This window comes from Ammodytes marinus (genome assembly GCF_949987685.1).
Source record: "Ammodytes marinus genome assembly, chromosome: 17".
Classification (NCBI taxonomy): domain Eukaryota; kingdom Metazoa; phylum Chordata; class Actinopteri; order Uranoscopiformes; family Ammodytidae; genus Ammodytes; species Ammodytes marinus.
Window position 1 is genome coordinate 24,614,003 of NC_137221.1, and position 19,307 is coordinate 24,633,309.

A 19,307-nucleotide genomic window follows, 5' to 3' on the forward strand; every position below is an offset into this window, starting at 1 on the left:
GGAGGTCTGTGTGTGTGTGTGTGTGTGTGTGTGTGTGTGTGTGTGTGTGTGTGTGTGTGTGTGTGTGTGTGTGTGTGTGTGTGTGTGTGTGTGTGTGTGTGTGTGTGTGTGTGTGTGTGTGTGTGTGTGCGTATGTATGTGTGTGTGTGTCATATTACCATGAGTCATATTAGTCATGGTGCTAGGCTGCTAGCATTGTCAGCTGTGTAAGTGACATTAAACAGCTTTTCAAATGTGAAAAGGACCTGCTCAGAAAATATTCACAATCAACAATCTACAAAATGTCAGCTTCTCTATGTGTAGGAGTAGGTGGCAGTTACAAAATGGTGTGAAGATTTTGTCTGAAGTTAATATCAAATCAAATCAAATCTTTATTCATGTAGCCCAATATCACAAATAGCCTTTTGCCTCAGTGGGCTTCACAGTCTGTACACAATATGACACCCACACTGCCCTTAGGCCCTTAACTCATCTGAGGAATACAGTAACTCCCAGTAAAACAACTTAAAAAAACATCAATTCATTCTATATATCCCTCCATGAAAACAAATAAAAACAATAGGCTTCATCTGGACTCAAGATGAATTCTTAAGTGTCCAGTAGAAGTGTTTGGCATTCACACATGTTCTAGGAGTTTCCTCTTAGGTCTGAACAAAAATTCACTTGCCGCCCATGGCAGTGGAATGAGTCATGAACAGGGATGATACTAGACCTGAAATCACCACAAGGTCTTCATTTGAAAGATTTTGGAGTTTAAATATGATACTGAAAGCAAGCAAGCAACCAACATCAAATAGATATGTAGTCGGAGAGATTTTGAATAAAAGAATACAAAATGCAATTTCATAAGGGCAAACTCTTCTCTTCTTCTTTACATGTCCTGTGAACAACATTCACTGTCCTTGCAGACAAACTTTTACAAATGATTTGCACTGAAACAGAACATTATAGTTAAGGAATCTGAGTATCGTATTACAAAACCCTGAAGTCATGTATTTGTTAAATAAAGAGATTAGGTAGGAATGTCCTGTATGTGACATGCAAGATCCTTCACTGTCTATTATTAAAGGTTCAGTAAGCGGAATGGTCAGTTAAGCTAACTTTCTCAGTGACTGCAGTTAGCAGTCCCCTCCCTCGTCCCCACGTCACCACATCAATGCACTGCGGTCTTCAAGTAGCGAGTTATCCACAAGTGTGATAAAACATGATAAAAGCCATCAAAACAGACATTGGGAAGGATTTTTAACTGCTCCGCCATTGTAGGCGCATACACATTCACCCATCTGTCCCTCTGCACATGCACCGGCAGTGAGAAGGGTGCCGGTTGTAGCGTTCTCTCTTCTGATTGGTTATCAGTAGTGGGATCCCCGAAAAGTTTATTACATGTAGGCCTTTCACACCAAAAAGAACCATGAGCCAGTTCCGGGCTGATGCTGGGGCCAGTTCAAAACTGGTTACAGCCTTATCCCAGTTATGAACCGGTTGGTTTCACAACGACCAGAGCCAGCCATGGAGCCGGCAAGAGAGCAACGTCATGACGTCACTGTAAACGTGTGTATGTCGCCCGATGCCGCTGCTCTCGTGGCTAACGCTAAAGCTACCGCTAGCTTTAAGCACAACAACAGCGGCAAATACGTCTTATTTTTACACGTGTTGGCTCTCACTTTATCTGTGTGTGTGTGTCTCCGTTTGTCGCGCTGCTCGGCTCAGTGGGCTCTGTGTTTATATGTCCATGTTGTGAAGGTGCTGCCTGCTTCAGCGTTTACTTTCATGTTACTTCAAAATAAAAGCCAACTCACGTTTGTCCAGTGAAATGCTAATGTAAAGCCAGTGAAATACTTTTAATGTGAAGCCGCAGCCTTACTGCTCTATTTGTAACTTAACTGCTGCGCGCTGATCTAAAGATAGTGTTTTTCAATATAGAAAGCCGTGTCTCTGGCATTACCGGTGGTGACACAAGTTTATTTTGCTAAAAAAAAACGGCACATTGTCCCGCACAAACGTAGTCTTTGTCCCACATCTGGTGAATTGGGATCTGGTCACCCTACTTTGCAAACAGGACCCATACAGCGCATTTTCGCCGGTCAATTTGATCGTTACGTTCGGTAATTATGTTATGTTTACGTCTCGTAGTAGCGGTGTTTTTAAATATGGCGGGCATGAGGTTTGAGTTGGTCTGGTTGGTCAGGATAATCCCTCCCCCAGCCGCTGGTGCAAGCAGTTCTTACCACAAACCCTGCTCAATCCTGGGGTTTGAGTTGAACCGGTTTTTACAGCCCGGAGCAGGTTCTCTGGCGTTGTGAAACCAAAACACTGGCTCTAGCTCCGAACTAGCCCGGAACTAGCTCCGATTTTGCGGTGGTGTGAAAGGCCTAATGCAGAGCGAGGGACTGAGAGATCGGCTTTATGAAACACGCACACTATGTAAGTGATCACTGTATGAATAAAGATTTATCACATATATTAACATAAACAAATCGCTTACTTCACCTTTAACATAGTCCAGGAATTGGCTCCATGTTTTCATAAATAAGTCTTGGTGTGCAGAGAGCCTGTAGACTACTCTTTCATATAGCTCGCTATGTTGAACATTAGTTTGTCCAGTTTTCAAAAGATGATTGTGTGTGACTGTTGTGATGATGGCCGATGATTGTGCACTGCCTCACAACATAGTTCTCCATCCTGTTAGCATGGCCAGTCAACAACATGATTACTGTAATCATCCACTTCATAATGACAGTCCACTTTTTGTATGCTCGACTACAAACCCAACCCTAACCACGTAGCTTTTTATTGTAACCTTGACAACAAAGCTCCTCTAACCTAGAACAAAACACTTACTTGAACCATAATCAGGATATTTTCCAAACCTAAACTAAATACATTTTTGGAGCAAAACTTGAGTAAACTATGACCCTATTCTTGTGACATCGGTACACCGATATATATAACAGTGATAGGGAACATGGGGCCCCCCTCATTTGATGGAAACTGCTTGACCAACACATAACCTAAATACCTTTTTTTTCTTTTTGCTGCCCTGCCCTCTCAGTCTCCCTCTTGGCCCATGGGCAAGACACTGAACCCCAAATTGCTCCCGATGGTTCAGAGAGCGCCTTGCATGGCAGTTGCTGCCATTGGCGTATGAGTGTGTGTATGAATGGGTGAATGTGGTAAGAGATGTAAAGCGCTTTGGGGCTGAGAAAATCGGCTAAAAAGCGCTATATAAGTCAAGTCCATTTACCATATCTCACCACACTTGGATTTTACATTTGGATGACAGCACACACATAAAAATAACTTAACAAAACATGAATCTTCTCTGTGCTCCTCGCAGGCCTAAAAGAGCTCATTTGCTGTCAACCCTTTTACAAGCATGACTTTATAATGGTAGCCACCGGACCACAGGGGATTTTTTTTTTAGTTGGCCACAAAAGAGCAGCAAGGCACAGTGGCGTCATAGTTTCCAACTCTCTTTTTATGTTCATGGAAACCAAAAAAGGTTAAAGCACATGCTAACTGACTACGAATGGTCAGTTAGTGTAAATTAGATTTGTTGTCAGCCTTTCAAAGGGAATACAAAGGGGCACTCTTCAAATGACTGCCTGTGCAAAGGAATGTATTGATCAAACATACCCTGCGTTCCAATACCCATACTTCCATACTATTTAGTATGCCAGAAAAAGATTTAGGATGTCCCAAAACATGCACGTCAATTGCAGTATGCCAAAAATACCTAGATGCCCCACTAGCTCCAATAGCATTAAGCAGTATTCGTCTTTATTCTTGACATTTCTCAACGTAATGAAAACATTCTCCCGTTTCCATTTTTTTCTCTCCTGTGGCCCTAAAACTCATCTGTACTATAGTATGTAGTGCAGTAAAAAGAAAAAAGTATGTGATTTGGAACGCAGGGATAATAACATGACATGGACTTTCATTCAGAACACTTCCACTTAGGGGACTCAGGGGGTCGCCAAAGTGATCAAGTTTCAGATTGCATTAACCGGCTGCAGCTTTTGAGTTCTAGCTGGCGGTCACACTAAAAACCTAAACCATATCCATCCACCTTGCTTCTTTCACAACTTTCTAAACATCCTACAGGTGCAAACAATCAAGAAACTGTGTGTTTAGGACTAAAGGTTAAAGTGGCTGTGTACTGTCTTGTGGCTGAGACCTATGCACCCAATACTGGTGGAGAGAGAGAGAGAGCGGTTACTCTGTAGACTCTGGGTGAGCACTTCCTCCCTCAACACCGGTGGTGCACATTATTTCTCCACCACAACAGTAACCACATCCTGCATGAAGGCAAGCGGCAAGAACACTTTGTGCTGAGCATTGGCAAACTAAGAGAAGAACATGTAAACTCACCAGCACAAACCTGAACAAATGTATTGCCTGGCCCCTACTCATGACACAACTTGAAAAGCATAATGCAACTTGTGCTCTGTGTTATATAGACTCATATTCTGAAACTGCAAAAAAAAATAAAAGAAATGTTAAAAGCTACTCTATGAGACTGTTTTAAGCACTTGGCATTCATATTTAAAAATAATAATTCCTAGGGACTTTTTTATGACTGATAAACTGAATAAGCTTATTAAAAAAAACAGCTGTGTCCTGGGGTGCTCACTGGACCCGGTGGAGGTGGTAGGAGACAGGAGGGTCATAGCCAAGCTAATCTCCATGTTGGTCAGCACATCCCAACTCCTTCATGAGTTACCCTGAGTTCCGAATCGCATACTCTTTCTTTTTTCTTTTGTACATACTACATCTGACGATAAAAATAATCTAGTTAGGATGCACTAGGCGTACAATTGTGACGTACTTTTAGTTATTTATTTCATCATAACATTGCGCCTTGATCTTGCCTCTTGCTTATATATCCGTCTCATCCCCGTTTGTTAATGTGGAGGCTCCGTTGATGTGACGTCACTTCAGGTGCGCACTGGATTATGGGTCAGAATCGCCTAAATAGCATGCTGTTTTCAACACTGAAAATCTCGTGTGTATGTAGTAGACATCCGGGTCTTTCTAACCATCCTAAATCTGGCCACAAGAATCGGGACATCCTAAATCTTTTTTCTACCATACTTAATAGTAGAAAGTATGGGTATTGCAACGCAGGGTTAGTTTCATCACTGAGGAGCACATTCAGTGACGGACTGATACACCCGCGGTGTGTGAAAGAGAGATACCGCAGATATTTTCTTCCTGCAGCAGTCAGGTGAAGTGAGGCGGAGGGAGAGTTGAACTTTAGGTAAGAGGTTGAAATGGGCTGTGTGCCTGGCTCTGAGATGATGAAGTTATGTTGATACAATTACTGTATTTGTGTAGCCTGCTTAAAGGTGAAGTAAGCGATTTTTTTTATGTTAATATGAGTGTTGAATCGCTCTTTATTCATACAGTAATCACATATACTGTAGTGGGCGCGTTTCATAAAGCCGATCTCTCAGTCACCCGCTCTGCATGTAATCGGCAAATAAACTTTTCGGGGATCCCACTACTGATAACCAATCAGAAGAGAGAACACTACAAACCGACACCTGTCTCACTGCCAGTGCACGTGCAGAGCGACAGATGGGTGAATGTGTATGCGCCTGCAATGGCGGAGCAGGTACAAATCCTCCTCAATGTCTGTTTTGATGGTTTTTATCATGTTTTATCACACTTATGGATCTGAGATGATGCTAGATAACTCGCTGCTTGAGGACCGCAGTGCAATAATGTGGTGACGTGGGGACGAGGGAGGGGACTGCTAACTGCAGTCACTGACAGGAACTTAGCTTAACTGACCATTCCGCTTACTGAACCTTTAATTACTAGAGTAGCCTTTAATTTATCCGATAGGGCTGTGTGTGCACTGATAACAGAGACCCGATGCAAAAATTAATTAGAGCTGTGAACAAAACATTTGATCAGAAAAGCTTGCTCAGAGCATTTTTACAGGATGTGGCTTTTCTTAAATTCAGCAGATGTGTTTTTCTCAGAAGAAATCTTGAGAGAACTCATGAAAATAATTTGTTATGATACAATTTTTCCATCCTCAGATACAATGTTCCATGTTATCCTGTGATCAAGTGTTTCCTCAGCCCAAGCTCTAATCTACATGCACCTGATTTAGACAGGGGCTGCATGGGTTCCCAATAATTACTCTCAGTTCATGTTAAGGCAGACAGGGATAAAAACAACATGAACAGGCGCATGATCCACTGATTTTCTTTATCTCTTTTACTGAGAAACTCTAAACCCTTTTGCTGTTGGTGACGACATCAACCTTTTTCCGCTTAGCTCAATTCAATCACATTCCTAAGAAGCACAGCTCATCACTGCATCATTCAATGAAAGCAAAAACCACAACGTGTTCACATTTTAACATGGACACAGAGATCTGACCCCATGCAACAGCAGCAGTTAGTACAAAAATAGCATTGTGAAAAAAAAACCCACAAGTGTGCACTCAGAGGCCTAGGAGTAAGGCAGGAAACAGGAAATAGGCCCCTTAAGGGTAACATGCTGTACTTTTCCTCATTGCTAATCATCCTAACAAAAGATTATCTAACCATCGCTAAGCAGTTCTGGATACCCGCAGGACATTCAGACTCGCTACATATTCTACGTCTTAAAGGCCTACTTCACCGGTGGAAATATGAAGGTGTATTGGACTCTGAGATCCTATGGTAGAATAAATGTGCAAACGTTTCTGAAATCGGTTCATCCTAGCCTGAGAAAAGACAGAAAGAGTGTGTTATGGTCTCACTGTCTAACCCTACATTTTACTAATGTGACATCACTTCAGTTAACATGTAGGGTTAGGATTAACAGGACAGCTGGGCCAAGGGAAGACTGAGGAAAGACTGAGGGGGAAAAAACCTCAGCCGTTATATAATAATAGTGATGTTATAATGATAGAATGCCGGTTCCGTATGGGTGAAGTATTCCTTTAACTTAATTTTTTTTTATAAACAATAGGACTGCTCAAAATCATCCTTTGCAATGAAGTACTTGTTAAGTACTGCCGATGTACAGCTACAATAGTGCGATAGACATATAGAGGTAGACCTTCCACTTACTCTTAGTTGAACCTTTCTATAATGCCTGTTCTTAATTAGTTTCACCCTGTAAAACCCTTAGCCAACAGAAACGAGGGCAACAGGTCTCTGAGAGGAGAAGCTCAACAATGCTAGTCCATCACAATAGAGCAATAGAGCTTGAGGCACGAAATAATTCAAACATTCTTCAACTCTGACATAAAGTTAATGAAAAACACATTTGCATCAACATCCTCCCCCCCCTTTCTTTCAACCAGACAAAAGAGCATTTTACTGACTTGCAATGCATTGTTTAGCTGTGAATAGAAAGCATCCTGTACAGCAGCCACTGTCAGGTTGAGAGACAGAGAGAGAGAGACAGAGAGAGAGATTGTCATATGTTTGAAAGGTCTCTCACCCTTCACCAAGTGCACGCTCCTGCATCTTCAAACAGCTTCTTCTCAGTCAAGGCTTTTCTTGCAAATACTCTACTTTGTGCAATGTGAAGTTTGAGTCAAGGGAGTGTCCAGGGAACAACAACATGATGCATTGCTTATACAGGGTTTCCCACACTTGAATGGATCTTCAGAACTTCACACTGAACAGATGCTATGAAACTTCCACTTGATCTTCAATATTATATTTTTTATACTTATACAAATCAGCATTTTTACATTCAAGTGCTTTTGGCCATATCGTGCTGCATTGTGAGCTTCAGGGAGGCAGAATTGCAGCGATACATACTTATGCACTATAGACAACTAACTTAAAGGCATACTCAGTCATTGTAATCCAGGACACTTTTTGTCAAAATAAGATAATATCTACTCACAAACTATGGAAGATTTTATTAGACTTTATTATCTGTGAAAGCAAAACAGTTTTGTAAAAGAGCAGAAGACAATTGACAAGTGTGTATCATGATTCACACGTATTTCACTATCCACAAACCTGTAATTTTTGACTTGTAAATATGTAGAACTGACTCTGAAAATACAAAGTCATATTTACACATTTACGGATCCATTTCTGCTTGTGAAAAAGGGTTTGCATATTTGTGGATTGCCTCCTGTGAGTTTGTGAGCCACATTACATTTTTACATAATTTTGTCCAACTTCTACCACCGAGATCTGTAGAACAAGCCTTACAAATGTGAAGTGCAATAATTTGTATGTGTGTAATTGTGTCCTGTAAAGTTATATCCACACAAAGAATAACTGATTTGCAAATATGTAGAATTTAGGCTGAAAATGTGTATTTTAATTTTGGTTCATTTGGAGGCCTGTCACGCGGACAGAGGAGGAAAAAAAAAGCTCTCAAGCTGGATCCCATTACAGAGACCGCATACTTGGAAGGACGCGGTCTCGCGGTCTATGAAGGCTATAGCCTATGAAGGCCGATTCGAAGGCCGGTTCCAAGGCCAACGAGCGTTGTTAAACGAGACGGTCTCCGCGGGTCTCCGTTTCGCTCTGTTTACGAGCATTTCCGGTTTGCGTAACAAGCCGTTACCTTGCGTGACGAATCGCCGCTCCTGTGCTGCCTAGCAACCCTGATTGCTGCCAACGGAAACAGCCCTGTCAATGGAGGAAAAAAGAAAAAGAAGTTGCCTACCAGACGAAAAAAGAAAAAAAAGTACAAGAAAAAAAGAAAGGAAGATAAAAGTTAAGAAGATGGAGCAACACGTTGCTGTTTTGTTATTTTTTATTTTACTTTATGCCATCTCTGAAAAAAATGCAATGAATCTTGGGATATGTTGGGCCGCGAAGGATACATCTGATGCAGCCTTCAAAACCGTGAAACGAAGGCTGCATTTCTCGGCCGCATATGAGGAACCTTGCAAGGAGCCTTGCAAATGGAACAACCTTTGCGCGCCGCTATGACGCAATCGGTCTTCAAATGCAGCCTTCGTAGACCGCAACCCCTGTATTGAGATTCACCCTGAGAGCTTTTTTTTCCTCCTCTGTTCGCGTGACAGGCCTCCAAATGAACCAATGAGGTGGCCGCCCCTAAACAAGCTCCTTTGATTGGTCAAGGGGGCCATGTGGTTCGCCCATAAATAGTATATAAAGGCTGTGCCGGGAGTTTGCCGCCATCTGCTGGTGGACCTGTCTAACTGCACCTAAAGTTACAGAATTCAAAATACAGATCTCATTTTACAGACCTCATTTTGCAGATCTCTGCGGCACGAATGGGACAATATTCCGTAAGCACACAGGAAGCGATCCACAAATATGCAGAGCCAGTTTCACGTGTAGAAATGGTTGCGTAAATGCGTAAATAGGAGTTGACATGTCTTTTTTTGTGGTAAAACTATTTGCATAAAAAAAATAAAAAAAAAATATGCAAAATTAAAATACACATTTACAGCCTAAATTCTACATATTTGCAAATCACTTTTTCTTTGTGTGGATACAACTTTACAGAACACAATTACACACATACAAATTATTGCACTTCACATTTCTAAGGCTTGTTCTACAGATCTCGGTGGTAGAAGTTGGACAAAATGATGTGCAAATGTAATGTGGCTCACAAACTCACAGGAGGCAATCCACAAATATGCAAACCCTTTTTCACAAGCAGAAACGGATCACTAAATGTGTAAATATGACTTTGTATTTTCAGAGTCAGTTCTACATATTTGCAAGTCAAAAATTACAGGTTTGTGGATAGTGAAATACGTGTGAATCATGATACACACTTGTCAATTGTCTTCTGCTCTTTGACAAAACTGTTTTGCTTTCACAGATAATAAAGTCTAATAAAATCTTCCATAACAATCCGCTACCTGTGTGAAGTGTGTGCACACTGAAATACATATGGGTGTGTATACACAGCCTAGGCTCTGTAAGTTTCACAGTCTAAAGGCAGTGGGTCTGAGCGAGCAACATCCAGCGCGTCAGGGATCGACACTTGTTGTCAAAATCACTTTTTTATTATCAAAACCAGTGAAGATTTCCTCATGTTCCGCTAGCTGTCAGTATCTGTCATAATCTGGTGTTAATACACAGCCTAGGCTCTATAAAGTGGTAGAAGTATGTAAAGAAAGGTAAACAAAGGGGGCCCATCGTAGCTTCAGCAACTTGCCCCTTTAACCCTCTGAGGCCTGGGGCTATTTTAGCCGTTTTTGCATACTTTTGAATTATCCTTACTAAACTACATTAAGAAATGTTTATCATGCCAATGTTTGGTATCTTTCTGTTCAGCACACCCTCACCTATATGACCCTATAATTATTTCTTTCTTTTTTACATATTAAATGATCATATTGGACCCAAAACCACATAATAAATGTAAAACGGATTTCCAAAAAATACAATTTTAACCATGTGTAACACAAACATTCATAAAGAAGTTTTTTGAAAGATGATAATAAATAGATGGGATGTCAGTGTGCTAATGTATAAGTTTGATTGAGGTGGCATCAACCTAAATACAAATTTTATTACCAAATAGCAGGTGCATACATAGGTGTCAACAGACAGGAAATATGAAGTGCTCTAAAATATCCTGGTAGACAGCTGTGGTGACTTTGGACTTGATAACACAGTGGACCAACACCATCAGATGACATGGTGCCTCAAATCATCACTGACTGTTGAAACTTGACAGTGGTCTTCAAGCCCCTTGGATTTTGTGCCCCTCCACTCTTCCTCTAGACTGTGGAACCTTGATTTCCAAATGAAACGCAACATTTAATTTGGATCAGTGATGATTTGAGGTATCATGTCATCTGCTGCTGTTGGTCCACTGTGTTATCAAGTCCAAAGTCACCACAGCCATCTACCAGAAGATTTTAGAGCACTTCATGCTTCTGTCTCTTGACAAGCTTTATGGAGATGACAATTTCCATTTCCAGCTAGACTTGGCACCTGCCCACGGTACCATAAACCACTTGTAACTTGTTGACTGACCATGGTATTACTGTGCATGAATGGCCAGACTACTCTCCTGACCTGAACTCCATAGAGACACTATGGACTATTGTCAAGAGGAAGATGATACACACCAGACCCAACAATACAGACGAGCTGAAGGCCACATCAAAGCAACCTGGGCTTCCATAACACCACAGCAGGGCCACAGGCTGATAGCATCCATGCCACGCCGCATTTAGGCAATAATTCATGCAAAAGGGGCCCAAACCAAGTACTTAATACATATGCATGATTATACTTTCTAGAGGGCCGACATTTCTGTATTTGAAATCCTTTTTTTATTGATTTTACGTAATATTCTAATTTTCTGAGATTTTGAATTTGGGGTTTTTATAAACTGTAAGCCATAATAATCACAATTATAAAAAATTAAGGCTTCACATATCTGACTTTGCATGTAATGAGTCTGTATAAGATATTATTTTCACCTATAAAGTTGAATTACTGAAATAAATGAACTTTTGCACGATATTCTAATTTTTCGAGTTTCACCTGTATATATATATATATATATCATTTGTACTTTGATATAGGGTTTTAAATACCGGGCTTTTACTTTGGTGCAGTATTTTAACATTGTTGTATTACTACTTTTTACTTAAACTTCTTCCACCACCTAATGTATCTGTGGGACATTTTCTTGGCACCACATGGACACAAGACACACTTCCAATTAAACGTTGATTTTAACCTGTAATAAAACCCATTGGCTTCGATTGGTTTTGATAACTCTTTGATAAAGGGCATGGGAGCCTTATCTCAGTCTAAATGTCAGCCCTCCAGTGGTAATCTCAACATAAGCGTGCATCATGAATCAATACTGGCAAACAGCGGTAAACAATAGTCACACAGCCGTGACCAAATGTGCATCTTATTTGAGGTGGCATTCAGATAAGAGTCGATCTTGATTACGCCAACCATTATGCCCTGAACCCATCTAATAATAACATTAATATACAAAGCCACATCATGCAGTGTTACTCGATACAGGCTTGTTAACATGGCAACTGGCATCGCTCAAAAAGGACAGCAGATGGTGTTTTCATTAAAGAATTCAAGCCGATTGAAGAATCAACTGAATTACTTTTATGTTGGGACTCTCCGGTGCACTTATCATATTACATTAGAAGTTATCTATCTGGGGCCAATGTTCGAAAAAAAGGGATCACTAATACACTGGTGGCTATCAGGTGTGCTTTGAAAATGCTACAGTGTTCCTATTGCACTGTACACAGTCATGAGTGTGATCCCTCACTGGAGACAAAGAGGTCCAAATCGTTAGCCTCATAGCATAATTGCCTAAATCATATTTACTCTACTCTACTTTTACTCTACATCTACTGTATTCTACATCTACTCTACTCTACATCTACTTGACCCTACTCTATAACCCTTAAAATATGATTTAGGCAATTATGCTATGAGGCTAACGAAATGTCAGCGACAGCATAGCCAACGACTGGAGCTAACAATCCCCCATGCAGACCAGTGGAAGATGTTTGACCCTCCATGTTATCATCATTGCACTGCTGCAGCTCTGACACATTTCCCCCAGAATGCGAGAATGGAAGCGTTTGTTTTTTTCATTCTGACATCTAAAACCAGCCAGTCTGTATAAGTCTTACTTTTTAAATACGCTGACCCATATATTGCAAAATTGCGTGTACACATGACATTGGTGGGTTTTGTGGAACTCAGTGGGGTGGAGGGGATGGGATTGTAGCAGCTGCCTTTATCTAATGTTCCCAACTATTTTCCCTCATCACTTTTTAGTTCCCTTCAAAATGAGCTGACAATAAATCAGTTGTTGACAGCCAGTGCAACAAGAACCTGGCAAATGAAGACTGAAAAGAGAAACGAAAATAACCTACTAGATTATTATTTCTCTACTATTAAGGCAAGGCTCATACTTCATACTAGTATAAATAGTTTTGTCGAGCTGAGAAATGTTTCCCTTTGAGCCAACATGAATGAGAAATCCAAAATAAGGGGCCTCCATTTGATGTGACATACAGGTTATTGCACTGTGCATTAGTTGATGGTGTGTGTGTGTGTGTGTGTGTGTGTGGAGTTGAGCAATATGAAAGTCTTACCAGAGGAATTGGTGAAGTCTGACTTGAGGAGCTGAGGAGCTGCTGAGCTCCCCCGGAGAAACACCTACAAAAACAAAACACACACACACACACACACACACACACACACACACACACACACACACACACACACACACACACACACACACACACACACAGATATATATATATATATTTAGAGCCTGATCAAACAAATGCAAGATGAATACTTTCACACTGCAGCTACAAAACCCAGAAGACCCACAGGGAGGCTAGAAACGCTCACAAACGTGTTGTCTGAGTCTGTGTGTCGGAATGTGGTCATTAAGTAAGAACGAACACACACACACACACACACAGCCATATTACTAGATCGACTAGCAAACTGGGTTGGACTTTCTGGAACTGTACTAAGCTGGTTTGAATCCTACTTAAAGGATAGAGACTACTATGTGTCAATAGGCAATTTCACATCTGAGCGGACAAATATTGAATGCGGAGTCCCCCAAGGTTCCATTCTTTGGCCTCTTTTGTTTAACATATACATGCTCCCACTAGCTCAGATTATGAATAAGAACAAATTATGCTACCATAATTATGCAGACAACACACAAATGTACATAACCATATCACCAGGAGACTACAGTCCGATACAGGCACTGAGTAAGTGCATTGAACAAATCAATGATTGGATGTGCCAAAATCTCCTTCAATTAAACAACGACAAAACTGAAGTAATTGTCTTTGGTGCCAAAGATGAACAATTAAAAGTCAGCGCACAGCTTACATCCGTTATGTTAGAAACCACACCCCAAGCCAGAAATCTTGGTGTTGTCGTAGACTCTGACTTGAATTTCAAGAAACACATTAAATGAATTAATAAATCAGCCTACTACCACATATCAAGAATTAAAGGGCTTATGTCTCAGCAAGATTTAGAAAAACTTATCCATGCATTTATCTTAAGTAGACTTGACTACTGTAATAGTGTATTTGCAGGCCTTCCAAAAAAATCTATCAGACAGCTTCAGCTAATTCAGAACGCTGCTGCTCGAGTCCTCACTAGGACCAAAAAAGTGGATCACATTACCCCAGTTCTGAGGTCTTTACACTGGCTTCCTGTCACTCAAATAATTGATTTCAAAATACTGATGTTGGTTTATAAAGCACTAAATGGTTTAGGGCCAAAATACATTACTGATCTGCTGATACGTTAGGAACCGTCCAGAGCCCTTAGGTCGTCTGGGACAGGTCTACTTACAGTCCCTAGAGTTAGGACTAAACAAGGAGAAGCTTTTATTTATTATGCACCAAAAATCTGGAACAAACTCCTAGAAATCTTGAGGTCTGCTGCAACTCTCATTTTTTTTAAATCGAGTCTGAAGACTTTTTGTTTCCATTTTAACCTAATTAAAAAAACCTAACCAAATTTTATTTTATTTGCTTCTTTTATTAGCTTTTAAATGTTTTATAATGTGTTTTATGTATTCTAATCTTGCCCCTGTAAAGCACTTTGAGTGGCCTTGTGTCTGAATTGTGCTATATAAATAACTTGCCTTGCCTTGCCTTGCCTTGCCTTAGGTCATGGTCACAGCTGCTGGGAAGCTGCAAAACAAACTCAAAAACCCTCAGGAGTTGGTTAGATTTTGACGGGCGCAAAGAAAGGAAAAGCATTTGTTTATGTCATTAATTCAGTGGCAGGACAGAGGGCTGGTCATCTCGTCTCCCACGGACGCTAATCACTTGTAATCAGACTTAATGGGCACTTTGATGGGATGGCCTTTCCTCCCTCTGTCTGTGGCTCTCTTTAACACACTCTTCCACACACAAACAGGCGTGCACTGACTCGCACACACACACACATGCACACACACACAAACACACAAACACACGTTTTCTTCGTCTCTCCCGGGGTGGAAATGTAACGCCACACTTCCCTGTGAAAGGGAATCATTGTTTCAATTATACCGTCTATCCATAACAGTACAACATAATCAAGTCCTGTTTGTATGTGGTGCTCATTTACATATTTGCTTGCTTTAGAATATGCTCTCTTCGGGACTCATTTGCGTGCATTCATTACTGGGGCTGATTAGTCTACTGTGCTGCGTTCTGTCACCTCTCTCACACTAGCACAGTTAACCTCGCTCATTAAAGCATAATCCACTGTTTTACTTATTTTCCCAGTTTTAGCACCTCATCAGTTAGGACAACATTGTACCCACCCAAGGGAATTACTGAGACTTGGGAACATGGTTAAAAATCACTTCAACAAAAGCAGTGGTTCTTAAATGTGTTTTAAACTAGTAACACCCCTTTCACAGTGCCCATAAACGTTGTTTTCGTCAAGGCACAATAATGCTTGTCTTCTTTCATTCTAGTGTAAATAAAAAGGTCCAACCTGTACATTTAGGTGTTTATTTGACTAAACTTTGTCTGTTTTCATTTGTATATTTCTCCTATGCAACCATCTTTAACAGCCATTATCTAACATTCATATTTTCAATACTCAGAACCAGAACCAAAACTCTTAACCTCTATTAGCATGTAACTTTCCATAATCATTCTTAGTGCTTTTCTGAAGATTATTACAGAATGATGCACTTTCCTCTTAGAGAAAAATGAACTAGTGATGAGTAAATGAATGAACAGACACAAACCAGTGGGTACACACTGACATTATATGTTTCAGTAGACATTTAGCGCCTCTTCAGCCTAAAATGCAATCCTGTATCCAGCCAGGAAACTTCAAATGACTGATTAATATCTTCTCTGTATAGCAGTGTAACAGCATCATACTGTATATTGTTCTATTAGAAAGTTAAAAGAAATATAACTAAAAAATTATTGTTTGAAATTGCTCCCCACCAACATTGGGTGAGACTTACACACTGTGCAGCTAGTTATTATTCTCTCTGATAAGTAAATAAATAAATTCGGTGTATATATTACATATGAATATTACTGTGACAATGCAGTTTTTCTAATACCTGCAATGTTGATTCAAACTTCACTCATGTTACACCAGACTCCCCAGAAATGCAGCTATATTCCTAACTCATTCGTATCAACAAGTGATTTTCAGACTGTGCTGCTTCCGTCCACTCAGAAACCAATGTGAAGAGGGACACAAGGAGAGGGATGAAATGAAGAGAGCGTGTGAGAGTCTGAGAGAGAGACAGACAGAGATACGGACATGAAGAAAAAAAAAACACCCACTGATAAACTCTGTTACTCAGTTTCCATGGTGATGGGAGTTATATTTGACTATGTGACGCACGTTTTTTCAGCATCCACTTTTGCTGTTGGTCGTCTTCATCTTTTCCCAGTGCGTTGAAAAGTGAGATAAACCTGGACACCATACTTGAGTCAGAGTAGAGATCCCTTACTAGAAAAATGACTCTGTTACAAGTTACAAGTCTTTAATTACAATACCACTGGAGTAAAAGTAGAAAAGTATCTGATCTTAAAGTATTTAAAGGTGACGTAAGTGATTTATTTATGTTAATATAAGTGTTAAATCGCTCTTTATTCTTACAGTGATCACTTATATAGTGTGCGCGTTTCATAAAGCCAATCTCTCAGTCACTAGCTCTGCGTGTAATCGGCATATAAACTTTTCTGGGATCCCACTACTGATAACCAATTAGAAGAGAGAACGCTACTAACCGGCACCCGTCTCACTGCCGGTGCAAGTGCAGAGCGACAGATGGGTGAATGTATATGCGCCTACAATTGCGGAGCAGGTAAAAATCCTTCCCAATGTCTGTTTTGATGGTTTTTATCATGTTTTATAACACTTACGGATCTGAGATGATGCTAGATAACTCGCTGCTTGAAGACCGCAGTGCATTAATGTGGTGACGAGGGAGGGGACTGCTAACTGCAGTCACTGACAGGAAGTTAGCTAAACTGACCATTCCGCTTACTGAACCTTTAATTACAATACCACTGGAGTAAAAGTAGAAAATTATCTGATCTTAAAGTATCGAGAGAATTAGGCTCATATGTAATGTATAATGCCCAAAGATGCACTGGGTAGAGCTAGCGCAGGAAGGATTCAGATCCTTCAAAGCAAAAATACAAGAACCAAGAAATACTCTGGTTCAAGTAAAGGTCCTGCATTTACATTACCTAAGTTGAAGTATGCAAGCATAATCAGGAAAATGTACTTACATTACATTTTTGGCATATTTGCATTAAAATAGTGACTATCGTCGAAAAAGTCACTCGGAAGTACACTCAACAAAAATATAAACGCAACACTTTTGTTTTTGCTCCCATTTTTCATGAGATGGACTTAAAGATCTAAAATTCATTCCAGATACACAATTGTACCATTTCTCTCAAACATTGTTCACAAATCTGTCTAAATGTGTGATAGTGAGCACTTCTGCTTTGCTGAGATAATCCATCCCACCTCACAGGTGTGCCACATCAAGATGCTGATCTGACATCATGATTAGTGCACAGGTGTGCCTTAGACTGTCCACAATAAAATGTATATTCATTTGTGTCAGTGTTGGGTATAGCCTACACTTTATTTGTATAAACTCTTCATAGTTGTATGTGTTCAAATCCTAATTGGTAAAGTAATGAGTGATTTAAGTGATCAGATAAATGTAGTGGAGTAAAAAAGTAGAATATTTCCCACTGAATTGCAGTAGCATGAAAAGAAAATATGAAGTACAAGTAACATTACATCTCTGCTGGAGAGTCTAGAAAAGACAACCAGACGATGGTGGTAAGGTCTGTAAGGTGACGGTATAGGGCCATGCTCCTCCTCAGTATTGTCCTCCAGGGCTGTTGTCACATGGTCTTTGGGAAACATACCCTGTGTTCAAATCCCCATACTTCCCTACTATTTAGTATGTCAGAAAAAGATTTAGGATGTCCCAGTATGCATGTCAATTGTAGTATGCTGAAAATACATAAATGCCCCACTGACTCCAATAGCATTTTGGAGTGTTCCTCTTTATTCTTGACATTTATCGACATAATAAAAAAATTATCTTCCTTATCTGATTTTTTTTTCTCTCCTGTGGCCCTAAAACTTTTCTGTACTTTAGTATGTAGTATGGTGAAAAGAAAGAGTATGTGATTAGGAATGCAGGGGAAATGAATGCAAATCCTCCTTGTGCCGACCTCAGCTCTAATTGATGTTTGAGTGAGTAGTGTCCTACTGTGTGCATGAAGGAATAAGGATTTAGTCTGGATGGTGCTACGGTGACTGTGTCTTTGCAGTGTATAGCGAGGTCGAGTGTTATGGAGATTTGTTCCCCAATCTTTATTCAAGAGGGTGGTCTGTTGATTTGCAAAACATTATTTATTCTTTCCCTCGTACTCTGCCCTAACTTTGTGTTGAATCTTCACACATTAGCTACAGTAGCTTTGATGGGGTGATCCCCATGCTGCAGTGGGGGGCTCCTATATCTAGTTGTTAGGAACAGTATTTTTCCGTACACGGATGTTGCTGTGATGTGCTTCAGGCCCCTGACGTGCCTTTGTGTTTTGGAATGGGCAACAAGTGCTGCGGGTAACACAATGTTTCAATGCCCCACATTACATTACTATGGCTATTTATCTCTTCTGTCCAATCGGGTAAAAGAAAAACACATGACTTCAACATGTATAATAATGGAGTAAAGTCAAGATGGAAACGAATGAGAATACACTGATAAAAATAGAGAGAGCGTGCCTTTTTTGGCATAAAGCAGAATAATATCATATCTTCTTCAGCGACAATCTAGACCCATTCCAATCCTTTGCTGGTGGATTGGACAAAAATGATCCTTGGTTCTGAAATTTGAATTGCCTATCCTCCTTCTAAGTTTAAGGTCAGATAATTGGTCAAAAACATTGTCAAGGGTTTTAGTGTGGGAGGTAAAGTGAACCTTACCTGATCATCCCTCTAAGGCTACAGTTTGGTTTAGACGTTTTTGTTTGGGGTGCACAAAGATATCCAAAATCTACAGTATAATACATTACTATGGAGTATTTTTTTATATATAAAAACGTGTGGTAAGGCTATAAGGTTGGTCTGTTCTGTGCTGCTGTAGAAACATGGCGGTGCAACATGGCGGCCTCAGTGCCCCGTTCCTAGATATAGTAGCCTCATTCTAAGGTTATAATAAAAGCATTAAAACCAAAAAACTTTATTTTAAGCAATTTTCAAGTCCAAAAAAGCCAATAGCTTCAACGCACTGCACCTTTAATAGATGACTTATCATTCATTACCAGTGAGGGATTGGCACAGCATTAGGTA

The 19,307-nt window shown here is 40.2% G+C and overlaps 1 protein-coding gene across 1 annotated transcript in view; it reads right to left on the reverse strand.

The window, feature by feature from the left end:
* The window catches only part of thrb (thyroid hormone receptor beta), a gene marked incomplete at its 5' end in the record, with an annotated part of 126,518 nt that overhangs the window by 32,482 nt on the left and 74,729 nt on the right, over positions 1 to 19,307 (reverse strand). The window contains one exon of the mRNA XM_080046069.1: positions 13,064 to 13,127. The remainder of the gene's footprint in view (positions 1 to 13,063; positions 13,128 to 19,307) is intronic.